This window comes from Hyposmocoma kahamanoa, unplaced genomic scaffold, assembly GCF_003589595.1.
Source record: "Hyposmocoma kahamanoa isolate Upper Pololo Valley unplaced genomic scaffold, ASM358959v1 270, whole genome shotgun sequence".
NCBI classification, from domain to species: Eukaryota; Metazoa; Arthropoda; class Insecta; order Lepidoptera; family Cosmopterigidae; genus Hyposmocoma; species Hyposmocoma kahamanoa.
Genome location: NW_020653770.1, coordinates 2453827 through 2467732, shown reverse-complemented (window position 1 = coordinate 2467732; position 13906 = coordinate 2453827). Strand labels below are relative to the sequence as shown.

Sequence of the window (13906 nt, the reverse complement as noted above, 5' to 3'; positions counted from 1 at the left end):
AATATGAAGCTTAGAGTCGAGCTTATCGAGTCTAAAAGAGAGAGAGAGAGGGAGAACTTACCTTGAACAATACATGTGTAATTTAGAAAATACAGAACCTGGCAGAGTACTTTACTCCTATTTGTACCAGCTCCATTTAGAACTGCGAAGGCACTATAAATTGAACGTAAAGTTTGTTGTCGCCGAGTGTATATCTTCAATAGACAATTTCCAATATCCATGCAAACCCTGTTAAGGGTCTCTACACACCCTGCAATATGTCAAAGCATCAGATCGTGTCGTAGACGTAATTGTGTTTGTATAAACTTCAAGACCAGACTGCGAGATTGGAAAAGCTAATTTGTCACTAGGATATATTGATGCCTTGTTCTGAGTTAGTTATTCAAAATAGAGGGTGTAAATTATCCTGACATGTATATACATATATCTCACGGAGTTTTACGTTATTATGAATTTTGTCTTCGGCAATCATAGTGGATAAGTTTTGGGTTAAACAAAATATGTTTACACGATCCATGGTTGACTATCTGTTAACTTTTTGAAAACCTTTTCACTATGACTGATCACTTCAATATTATAGTGCAAAATAACCTCAGTGTCAGTGACAAAATTAAACATCTTGCCACTAAAGTGCACGATATTGCATTTTAAAACCTTTGGACTATCACTGCCCACTTCACTATTAAAATGATAACGAACCTCAATGTCAATGACAGGCGAAGACATTAAACATATTGTCACGAAACTTTGAAACTTTTTCGCTATCACTAGCCAATTCACTATTAAAATGAAAAGGAATCTCAATGTCAGTGACAGGTGACAACGTTTAAACAATTTGTCACGAAAGTGCACAATATAATATAAATTCTATTTTAGGATAGAATTATATTTTTATAGGAATATTAAGAGTTAAATTGATCCTTCTGATGCAAATTGATGACCTGTACGTAATTTGTAAGGGCAATAATAACATAGACTGAAAGTTTGTCTGTTAAATTCGCAACTTTATGGTAATAATAATAAAGTACTTTTAGCTACCAATGTGTAAAATTTATGCATAAATTAACCAGTTCACAACTTCAAATTATGTACATTTCTGCTACGTAAGCATGAAGGCAGTTTCTGCTTATTTTAATTTATTCTAAAAATGACCTTTTTGGGTTGGATCATTTCTGTACAAGCACGTTCAATTGTGCATTAAACATTTGCCTTTGTTGACTACATTTGCAGCCGTGCTGTGTTCACTATCTTGCGTGGTAAGCAAGGCGACTACGGCCAATCTCATTCACAAGTTTATGCCAGCAGTCCCATTATTAAACTAATGTAATGAGACTGTGGGCCATCCTTTCACCGTAGCTGTTTCTAAGTACAACGATGCATAAAGTGAATAAACTCTCAGGCAGATGTCAGTATAGTTAGATTAAAAACGATTAATTAATAATCTCAGTACAGTTTACTAAAAAAACCGAACTCAAAAGTTCATGAAATTATATGGAATATTATTATTCCGGTCCATAATGGAAGCTACTTGCAAGTGCAATAGTACAAATAATTTTTAATCTAAATTAAGCCGCAAATACTGTCCGCTATACTAAACACAAACTAGTATGATCCCCGTGACGCTTCATTTGACGTTTGTCATAGGGATGAAGTAATGTCGATATATTTTAGTGTATTTGATTTTTGAAGCAAAGGTTCCATTGACTTACAAATAAATGGACGACGGGTCTAATACAAAAACCACGAAAAAATATCCCAAGTCAACCTATTTAAACGTAGTGGCATGTAAAGGAATATGAAAAAGCTAAAACGTTGAATTTAAATTGTAATGTCATCGCAGTACCGTCTAATTTTGCGTCCTTCGCTGTCAGTCGAACAAACGAAGACTACAGCGTGAATGACGCTCTGTATACGATTTTAACGCCCTATAAGTTCGGACACTTTTTAGCGCGGACCCGACGTCCATATAATTGTAAGTCAATGAAAGGTTCCGCCTTATGTTTTTATTTTTTGACGAATTATGAGCAATATATAGACGTGTAATAATAACATAAAATAAACAATAATTCAATGCAATTTCAATTGATATTTTAGTTAATTTCAAAAAACATTTATCAATCATTAATTTTTAAGTTTCAAAAAAGTAATATCACTGACATGCCTATGATTAAAATTAATACTTTAAGAATGAAGACACGCACTATATACTTTTTCATTAAATTATCGAAAACTTTATAATGAAGTAACCTTTGCACGTTATCGTCAAAAATTTCGCTTCACCAGAAACTTTGAAAAGCATAAAAAAAAAGTTATTCCTCCAAAAGTACCAGGCGCACATAACAAGGCAGCAACTCTCGAAATTATCGCTTACCATTATCATAGTATAAGTGATTGTAAGCAGTAAGACAATTTAAGTTTTGTGATATTGTTAGCGTGATTGCAACTTGAATTACTGTGTCTTTAACTGAATTATGACAAGTGGCTGAATGAAATGGGTTTGAAATTTGTAATTTAAATATATGTGATTGAATAAAATAAAAATTATTTATTCAAATCACCTATTAATGTTCGGGTTTTTAGTGCCGGATGGTATTGTTATTTTAGTTATATTAAATAGTCTAAGAAAGATGTCAATTGTGACATAAATATTAATAACTTTAAAACAGGTTATAAGTATAACGTCTGATATGTTTAACTATCTCTTCCTAGGTCGAGTTGTTCATGATGTGATATGTATTTATAAAGACGATAAAGAAATTAAAAATGATGAAAGTTTTTAAGATTCACCACAGAAAATATATATATACGCTTCAACCACCATGGTGTTGGCGCGTCATTCGAAAACGCTTAGAAAACGGCGAACACCACCGCTCAGTCAGACTCCTCATTAACCTAGAAAACTGGCCGTCGAGTCGCGGCTTGAACCAGTGAAAGACGATGAAAACTAGTATACGACATATATTAGTCTGGGTTCCACAGCATCGCACCCAGTCTCCTCGCGACCGCAGGCAAGGCCGCACGTCTCGGGCCCTTAGCCGCCTCAAACGCCGGTTCGAAAATATTATTTTAAATTACGTTTTAAAAAATAAATTTTAAAACATTTCCTTTCAGTGTTGTGAGTTGGAGTGATTTCGGAATTTGTGCGAGTAAGTCTACTGATTATTGTTACTTTCTTTTTTAATCCGATAAAAGTTTTATGTGAAGTTAAATTTTAAGTTTAATTGTACATTTAAACGAGAATGATTGTTTAAACGAAACATAAAATATTTTAAAATAAATTTGTAACATATAATCGAAATAATTTAAAAGATGTAAATATTCCTAATTAAAAGAAAATTATTTTGGAAATTATTTATTAAAGCCATTGCAGTCTGTTTCAAACTACAAATAATAATCTAATTAAAAAAAAAAACATTAAACATTAAAAGTTCTTAATCTTGAACTTACCAGTACAGCATGCATTAAAAAGCTCCGTACTACTTACTGTTGAAAGCTTAAACGTGTTCGACCGATACCATCTGACCTTGTTAAAGCATTTCATATTCATAGAAATTGCATATCTACCATCGTGCAGTAACAAATGCTTTATTATTCTGCTAGATCTCTATGTTTACGATCATAATAAAATTTTTATAAATAACAATATTAATTATCTTTTGTAATTCTTGAATAAAAACTTGTTTTTATCACAATTAGAGATGTAGTAACTGTGGTGTTCTTAAGTACGGGTGTCCTACAGGGAGAGGTTCTTGGCCCACAGTTTACTTGTTCGATTGTAGCAGATACTCGTCAACGACAAGAAATCTTTAAGAAATATCTTCGATAATTAAGGTTTGGTGAAACAAATCTATTGTCACCTTAAATTAAGGTTTTTTTTAATAATACCAAGTGAGAAGACGAACAAGTGATGTTACCACCAGGTAAGCGACACGCCTATCCATAACAGTTGCAGTGCCACTCAGAGCTTTACAACGCAAAGATCTGAAGGGAACTGCCTCTGCTCCCGTCACCCTCAGATATAAGTTGACAAGTCTTATTTGCCTGTAATTTCACTAGCACCCCTACCATTCAAAACCGGAATGCAGTAATGTACACATTACTGTTTGGCGGCAGAAATAGGTAAGTAAATTAAAACCCTTAATTTAAGGTGACAATCGACTACCACTGTAATCCAAATCTGACATGTAATGCTTTTCAACGTTTCTAGTACTCACTAAACATGCTGACCTTTTGTACGGTCCACCAGGCACTACTTTTGTTAAACATGACATGTCTGACAATTCACAAACACTAAAAATTACAAATATATGCGTTTTACTGCTGATATAATCGTGATTTGACCCTCAATTTTCATACATTTCATCAACATTACCTTCCACTTTTGAAATTAAAATTATGCAAAAAAACTAATTTTAAAAATGACCAAAAATAACGAGTCCCAAGAACTTAAAGTCGTCCACAAGAATCATTAACCTTACTTGTAGTGAAGAGTAAAAATAAAGACCAAAAAACGTATCATGGCCGTATAAGGAAAGCAGTCTTTTATAGTGGCAATGAAATTTATAATGTTATTGAAAGCGCAGCTAGTGAAAGAAAGGGGATTATTGAAAAGGAGTCTTACTGGGTATACTTCTGGTGCTTACTCTTTATAGTTTAACAGAAAATTGAGAAATTTGGTTTAAAGCTAATGCCACCGATAGTGTCTATCAACAAATATATTCATAATTAACTTCAAATAGTTCTATTGGTTTTGTGTTACTACATGCTATATATAACAATATATTGCTTGGAAATATCATACGAGTACATAATGTTCACGAAACTGGAAACACCTAGTGCATCTGGTACCAGTAGAATATTTTAACATAATATAATAGTATAACTACTTTTTGTCTACGTTTTTCAAAGCGCAAATTACTCTTACTGTTTTAATGGAGCTGTTAAGCGTTCTTCATGAAATAACATTCCTAAATGGTATCTTGATGCAAAAAAGTTGGAATGCTTCATAATTAAACCAAACTCAATTTCCTTAACATCCCACCGGTATCCTAATTGTTTTCCGATCAACAACTGTTTCGCTATTTACACCGTTATGCATTTACCATTCCACCGTTGTTACTTGACCGCTCTTATCCATCGTCATCTTTGACATCAGCTACTATTTTAAAGACACGAATAAAAAGTCTCGGATCAATTGCATTTGGTTCAGTTACGATCGGATTATCACATTACTCGGACGTTGTATCGCCAGATACCCCTATTTCATTTATCCGTCTCTTATTGAAATTGTTATTTAAAATGAGACGGATATATTTAAAGGAATAGATTTGGGACAGATTGCCTTTGACGCGCTCTGAATTGAAATTTTGGGCGTTTCGATTCTTGACTCCTACTGTGAGGTTTGTTTGTAGCTATTGTGTCTGCCTGTCACGTTTTATAAATTATGCTGGTAAAGGTCAAAAAAAGGAGAAATTATTTTAATAAAATTGTTGATTTTATCATTGAAAAGCACAAAAAACAATGAAGTCATGTTGCTGAAAGTTTTTTGGAACAGTTTTTCATTACTGCTAAATGTAGTGTTAAAATTAAGCAGCATTTCTTGTTTCAAATTTTTTTTTGTTCATATTAAGCGTACGTTTAGAAAAACTTGGCACGTCTTACATTTTATTCTTTCTTTAACAATTTGGTTACTTGTTAAGACATTTACTTTCGGTATCTAGTTAGTAGTAGAGTTCCTTGTGAAAAAGTTCGTCCAGGGAAGTACTGCCACCTTACCTATTTCTGACGCCAAGTAATGTCAGCATGACTCTGTTCTGGTTGTGGAGCCAGTTTGGAGCCAGCCCTCTTGCCGGTGTGTTAGAGATGGAATGGAAGTGTGTCGGCACATGTGACATCCCACACCATTGCCCGGCCCATACTTTAGTCGAATTAGAAGAAGAATTGTGGAAGAGTTCCTCCAAGGAAGTACCTTACCTATTTCTGTCGCGAAGTATTAATGCCGTGTTCTGGTTTTGACGGATAAGGGTATTGATGAAGTTACAGATACATGAGACTTGTCAACTTATGTCCCAGGGTGACGGGCGCAGTGGCAATGCCCCTCAGATCTTTGCGACTTAAAGCTCTGAGTGGCACTGCAACTGTTATGGACAGGCGTGTAGCATACCATCAGGCGCACGACCTGTTCGTCCCGTCACTTGATTTTATAAAAAAATCTCAAAACATTGTTCAAATGTATGAGTTCGAAACATAATCATTCTTGCAAATTTCCAGGTTCTTTTCGCTTACTTTGTTATTAACTGGAATTCATGTAATGGCGATGAAAGCGACTGAAAGTGGCGAGCCCAATTCAGGACTCAGTGGTGAGCATTGCGAGATACCTATAGTCAGCAGCGGAATTATTCCGCCTACTATAGGCCTCGATGACGATCATTTTGAACTCAGTCACAGTTTAAGTGAACTTCTAGTTTTATATTTTAACAATTACTTAAATTAATTGAGTCTTACCTTTTTGCATAGGAGTTCCCCAAGGGACAACGTTACGCCTCAACCTGTTTCAAGGTTGATTGAAATGATGGGTCAATGTTTGTGATTATAATACTACAATCACATTCACTTTTATAAGGAACTTTTTGATCTCTCTTTCTCAAATGAAGTCCAATAAGCATTTAAATTAATTCTAACTGACTCTTTAGTCAAGTCAGTGCATTGACCTGGTTCGAACGTACTTTGTGTGGTGTGATTAAGGCCATCCTATTCAATTGATAGTTTTTGTGACCTGTAGCTTTCTAGCTAGGTGATGTAGAAAATATAGAAAATTGTGTGAGAGTAATTACTCTTCAGTACCTACGTAATTAGGTATGTATTTAAAAGCTTTTGAGGTAAACTCTCTACAAATTCTATTCGCTATGTTTATAGCAGGCATGATTATTTCCGTCGAGCTATAATCATGTCCCTTGATGAACTCCTATACACATTAATAAAAAATAACGGTAATAACTGAACAATTATTTCGTTTAATTAACAACGCGGAGAATATTGGTGATAATTATTGAAATACTGAATAGTCGTATTACACTGACTTAATGTAATTAAGGAAATAATTGCACAATGAAATAATGTACGCCGAATCACGCGAGAAAGACAAAGTTTTTTGACTCCTAAAAAGAATGTCGATTAAAACATGTTTACGTAACAAGATAATTATCGAGAAAGTGACTTGTCTATAGTATTTTGTAAAAATGCAATTGTAATCTGTACTAACATCTATTATTCTAACGCATATATTGTTTCTTAGAAGTAACATAAGAAAACATCGAAATGGTCTTGAAGTTTTTGAATAATGAATTCATATAGACGTATGTTGACACGTCCCGTTTACCTGTAATTTCACTCAGCACCCTTACCCTTCAAAACCGGAACACTGTAACTCAATCACTGCTTGACGGCAGAAATAGGTAAGGTGGCAGTACCTGTCTGGGTCGAATTTTTTCACGAGGAGCGCCACCGCTACTATGTAGTGGAAAGACACACATACATTACATACATACATACATTAAACACACTCTTGACTGAGGTGAATGACTAAATATGTATATGAGTGTAAGATATGTAATGGAGTTTAACATAAAAGTACTAAATAAACAAATTTTATTATTTAAAAATGAAATACAAATCGAATGCTTCTCTTATGTCGGGTTGTACGTATGCATGTTTCAAGTAATATCATAATAATTCGACATATGTATGAAATAAAATAAACCTGTGCATGCCAAATCATGTACCAATTGTCGCTTACTGAATAAAAACAATAATAACTCTGATAAGAAATTTAAATCTTGTTAGAAAATTGTATGTCTACAAACCATAAAATTTTATTAACTTACAAGAGGCACTACAATTTTGGGTTTTTATTTTGTAATATTTAGGAGCAAAGCCATTTGTGGTAAACAAATGTGTTAAAGCAATAAATTATTAGCATTTATATAAAACAAGACAAGATACGATGTTGATATTAAAAATGCTGAAATATTTATGCAAAATATTGGATAGAAAGTAATAATTGCTAAAGATTTATATGTGAAACTTAAAAAGACGTTTGCCAGTAATCGATCCGGCAAACACAAATCAATATTCGATTTGTGACATGCAATGCAATACTAAGATTCTATCGTGTGATAAAAAGAGAAATTAAAACACTTTGATTAAAAACAAAGGTGCCATTGATATGAGAAAATATTATGTTCTATTTTGTAGCCTATATAAAATAATATAAATGAGACTGAGACTGAGAATGTAATTTTGAAAGAATATTTAAAAAATATGAAAGTGAAAAAAGAAGAAGAGATTGTTGTCCGAAATCTATACGTAGATAAAGGTCACAAAAATATTTAAAAACAACATGATTTCATTGGCGATAAATACTAACAGAAATAGAGCGTATTACACAAAATCATACTTACTTACCGTACAGTATAACTTTGTAAACATGTTTGGTTATGATGTGTATAAAATTATTAAGTTCCAAATGATGATATGCAACGTTATAAACTATGTTCTAATTATTTACTTCCAAACATAAAATAGAACTCGCACAGACTTATGGGGATTGTGTTATGTGCTTCGTGTAAAACTCTACACTCTTCAATTAAAAATACCATAAATTATAAAACTCACCGGCAGAGAGACGACTGATGTTGAAAAAGATAAAGATGAATGGTAATGTAAGCATAACGCATAATGAATTCCAGGCATGCGTTGAAGCGTAGTTGTTCTTAGTAGAAAAAAGACACCATATGGGAAATTGCTTTTGATGTAACTTAGGTATTAACTAATAGTACTACACACATTCTTCATATTTCTACTCACAGTTATGGTATGTGCTTATGTAAAAGTTTATATTTCAAACAAAAACTTTTATCGAACAGGTACTAAATGGCCTGGTTTAAATTTAAACTATTTTTTTTTCAAGTCGAAAACTGAAGAAAACGTGAATATACGTAACCTTGAACATATACTTCAAAAATTATTTTCATGAAATGTTTTAGCGCAATCCTTTCTCCACATTTTTATAGTTCACATTGCTGCAGTATGATGGATTGCAGTAGAAAAAGAATGGTTTTAAAAATAACTTTATGTATACTGGAGACCTAAGTTATTTTTAGAATACACGGTGGCCTTTGATAGATGGTGAAGATGATCGCTAAGATGCCTACTGAGAGTGACGATAATGGCCAACAGTTCGATATGGGATTTTTGTATAGATACCTCTGGTGTAACATGGATTATTTTGAAATAAGAGAACTTAAATTTTCTCATGGGAAAATACTATTAAACGTTTTTAGAATGAAAAAAATCAATATAGAAATTATCATAGTAAGTCTCCTCAAGATATTTTATTACTATTAGTTAGAAGAAATCTAGACGTAAAATAGGGCATCGACACAACAGCTTTATTAAAGCTAATATGAGATTGTGATAACCAGATTGTCATTGCCAATATCATGTTAATAATAGAAACATTTCTGAGTTTCACTAGCACATTCAGTTAACAGTAAACTAACAAAGTTTGACAAGAATCAACGCTGATTGGATTGCAAAAAAGTGGCCAACAAGTAATGATGAGGTTAGAAAAAAATTGTTATGAAATTGACGGTTCTTTGAGAAATAAATTAGGTCATAAAATGAAGGAAGAAAGTAGGAAAACCAGTCGATATAATCTGCAAGTTACAGAAAATTCATCATTACAAATGCTGTATCATAAACAAATCCAGAGACCATTCATGCCTACAGTAGAACAGGTTGATGAAGATATTCGCAAAAATATGAATGTACATAGCGTGTTGTAACAGCGTGTTTCATGTCATAAAAAAATTATAAGCATTTGTCTTAAGAACACTCAACAAAAGGCAAAATTAAGCAAGTTACAAAGGAAAAAGCATGTTAAAGGATTAAATAACGTTCTGGTTTAACTAAATTAAATACTAAACTCATAGTATCCGTTAAACGGTCGTTGACGATTAGTGATGATGTCAATGCACTAAATGCTTACCATAACACTAGCTTGTTACTCGGTTGGAAGTAGGGTAACTGTAACTAATTGGTTTGATGTTTTTTTGAATTTGCATGGGCTAGATTTTGGGGAGACATTGAGGGAGTGAGGATGAAGCTAAATTACATTAAAATCAAAGGGGATTCTGGGACCTATAGCTTAGTCTCTCTGTATTCTATTGTAAATTTGACTCCAATCGTCAGATGGCGATTATGTAAGCTTTTTTGCAAAAAAGCGATTAGTCTTAACACAAGATATTACATAGTCCAGCTTACAGTAGAACATACATTACCAAATATAGAACGAAGAATAGAGGTTTGTGTAAAAAATGTTTATTGGACGACCGTCCCAAAACCCCCATTTAAATTTCACACATTCTTAACAAATTTAAAAACCACAAACATATAATACACTTAAAAATACACTGGAATGTTTATTCTTAATAATTACATGCAAAAATAACCGCTTAGCAAACCAAGCAGCGGGGTCAATGACACTGCAATTGAATCTGTACAGAAACTTATCCATGCGCTAAATCACTGATGCAAACTATAGTTTACACTGACCAGACCGTTCCAGGGAACAGTTATTTATTATGTTTACTTGCGTTCAGTAAAATATCATAGTTAGACTTTTTTACTTTGAGCATGATATGGACGAGCTTTATAATCTCATGAAAGTTATTTTTTCAATTTACTGATATGCTTCTAATGTCTTCAATATATTACCTCTTTTGGGCTTTGCAACATTAGACTTGGTTTGAAATATTTCGATTCTGCTGAGTAATTATTCTGGTTACAATTTTTGCGGTACTATCAAATCAAACCGAATTAAAATTATTTATTTTATAAGAAACCACATTAAAACACGATATGTTTTTGACTCTGTTCCTTAATCAGAAAGCACAAGCATCTAGGGGTAATCATCAAGGGTATGAAGTTTGAACCAATACGTTTCTCCAGTAGAATTTGTCTAATATAAATGAATATGTCTTCAGTAAATTGTGAATAATTATTTAAAATAATAATTAGAACTGGGAACAAAGCAATAACCTTTCTTAGTATTTCAACTTTATGCTTTTTATGATAAGATAGCGATTTTGTTAAATTTGGACATTAAAAAGATTCGACTCCTCATATGACTTTTTTGTAGATTTTCTAAAACGGCATCAAGGTATGTTTTATAAAGTCGTCTTTTATTTCATATCCTTTTTATTACTTTATTTCATAGTTAATATGTCGTTTTGATTAACTTTTTCTTAATAACTGTTTTTATCACTGCAGAGAACTTTATTACAATACCTGTAATAGTTCTCTATGAAAGATTCGTTGACCTTCATTAAACGGAAGTTGAACAATTTTCTTTTATATCTGATGTTTTTACTACAATAATACCCTTTTCATCTGTAATCATCGGTACGTCAGTTTTAAAGAATTATTGCCACCATTATACGTCGTCGGTCGGCTTTGTAGTCGGTAGCGTTCAACGTTTGCAAATAATAGTATTGACAGACTGTATTTACTATTAGATGGGCTAACAAGTTCACACTGATTACTTTTCAATTAAGTAATGTTGATTTCATGGTTTTGTAAGTTTTATCGACAATGTTTTAAAGCTTGTCAATTAAAGTACAAATCCAAACATAGTTATCGTTTTCAGAGTATTTAAAATTTGTATATAAAATGTCACGTGTTTGAGATTAAGGATCTTAAAGATTGTCCATGTTAGTTATTGATTTTTGAAAATTCACAATTGCTCGTAAATAGCACGATTGCATGATGGCTAACTTGACTACAATGTCCCAAATAAAACCCTCGAGTGTTTTTCTTCCCATTACAGCCATGGTCGGTAAGGAGTTTTTTAAATTTGTTACCTTAGATAGGTCAGGTTCAAGTTTAAGTAGGGAGGTTACTTAAGTTAAGTTCAAAATTAAATCATTCATTTGAAATGTTATCTAAACAGAAATGTAATTGCAATTCAGTCATATACTACTTAAATACTTATAATTAAGTGGTTCTTATAATTGAGTTTAATTATTTTCTGTATAAAAATTTAACAAACTTTTTTTTTGCCATCATGACTGTATGTATTTTTATTTTTACAACATTTTAGTTCGAGTTGTATATTATCTATAAGAAGAATAGCTAGCTGGCCATCTGTTGATAAATAAAAAAAATAAAAATCCCGCCAATTGCAAAATTCATAATAGTTGTGTTGTGAACCATTTTTATTCACACAAGAAATAAACATTATTTTTATTTCCCCGCAAAAGTGATGAAAAACATTGTAGTAAGTATCACGGACAGTAAAAAAATACAAAACTCAAGTTTTGAAATTTATATTGTTCTAATCGTCAGTATCTTCTTATTTACTATCCTTAATACACAAATGTACTATTTTATTGATTGGGATTGGCTATTTTATATTTTTAACCGTAATAATTTATTTACAAGTATCTTCGCATTATTGACGTCATTTTAAGTAAATATATTATTAACAAATACAACAGTTCACAATATAACGATAAAAATGTAATACTTGCTGTATAGTGAAAATAGCTGCAATAAACAGAGAATATTTGATAAAACTAACTATCTAAACCTGGGGAAATATGTAAAGCGATTCTATGTAAAGCATTACACAGTCTCTGACCGTTTCTTACAGTGCTCCAAACAAACAATTGAAACAAAAGTGGACTCAGTATTGCGCCTTGCGGCACACTGCCTTTACATGCAATGAATACGAGATGCGAATCTCTAATGCTACCTCAAATTGACTTCCTAGTCGACCTAGAATAATTTTAAACTACACTTGGCTTTTTGATCCCTATCGCAGAGAGAATAAAGTACATAAATGCACGAATTAGATATTGAAAGCTTGAAACAGTGCAAATGCTAAAATATGTGTTCGATTTCTCTTCACTTTTTAGAAATACGGAGTTTTTAAAATTCGATAGTATAAAATAAAATTGATTTCGATCTTTTTCTATTTCCTTTATTATAATTAGGCTAACTTGTCTGTAAACCCATAAAATCACTCAATTAGCGCCAATTTAAATGTTTTGTGCTTTCAAATTGAGTATTACGTGTTCTTTTGTGAGTTTAGTTGCATCCTTATTACAGGGAATTTATGAATTACCATTGAATTGTGCTCTTAAGTTATATTGCCTCTAGAGACCACCGACCTCACTGGTTTGCTACAGCGTTAATAAACAATTTGCAACGTATGTCACATAGGACTATTTGTAAGGCAATTCGAAATAATACAAAAATCATTAATATAATATTACGTAAGCAAATTACATGCGATGTTGTTAAAATGATTAAGAAACAGTACATTCGTAAGGCAGTTTCTTCAGAGAACTAGCAAACTATAGAGGTTGCTCTTTGTAAATATATAATTATATTTGTTCTCATTCAGAATTATAACCGCCTCCGTGGCCGAACGGTTACCATGTTACTGCCACGCAGCGGTCTCAGGTTCGAATCCCGGGCCGGGAGATTTATACATTTATTTATCTCGTGAGTTTGGGTGTAATTTGTGATTGTCTATGTGTGTGTCCATGGCACCCGCGACACAGGGTTTTCCTAGCGCGGGGCTATATTGAGTGTGTGCGTTATTTATTTATTTATTATTTATTTATTATTTATTTATAACTCTAAAATATCTTGGGTAGAAATAATCTAATAGAGCTAAATAAGTAACTTTCATCACTTATTATTTGTGTAATATTTACATTATTAGCATTAAATAGGAAGAGAAAAGTCTTTTAAGGACAATATAAAAAACTATGCTACGTAGTGTCGAATTTTTAAAAGTTATAGGGAAAAAGAAAGAGAGGAAAAGCAAGCATAGCGT

General features: G+C 32.5%; 1 protein-coding gene across 1 annotated transcript in view; it reads left to right on the top strand.

Annotated features, from left to right (window-relative positions):
* The first annotated feature begins 2975 nt into the window (after window positions 1-2975).
* The window catches only part of LOC113229041 (agrin), an 87438-nt gene continuing 76507 nt past the window's right edge, over window positions 2976-13906 (top strand). The window contains exon 1 of the mRNA XM_026462520.1: window positions 2976-3146. The gene's annotated coding sequence lies outside the window, so the exon portion shown is untranslated. The remainder of the gene's footprint in view (window positions 3147-13906) is intronic.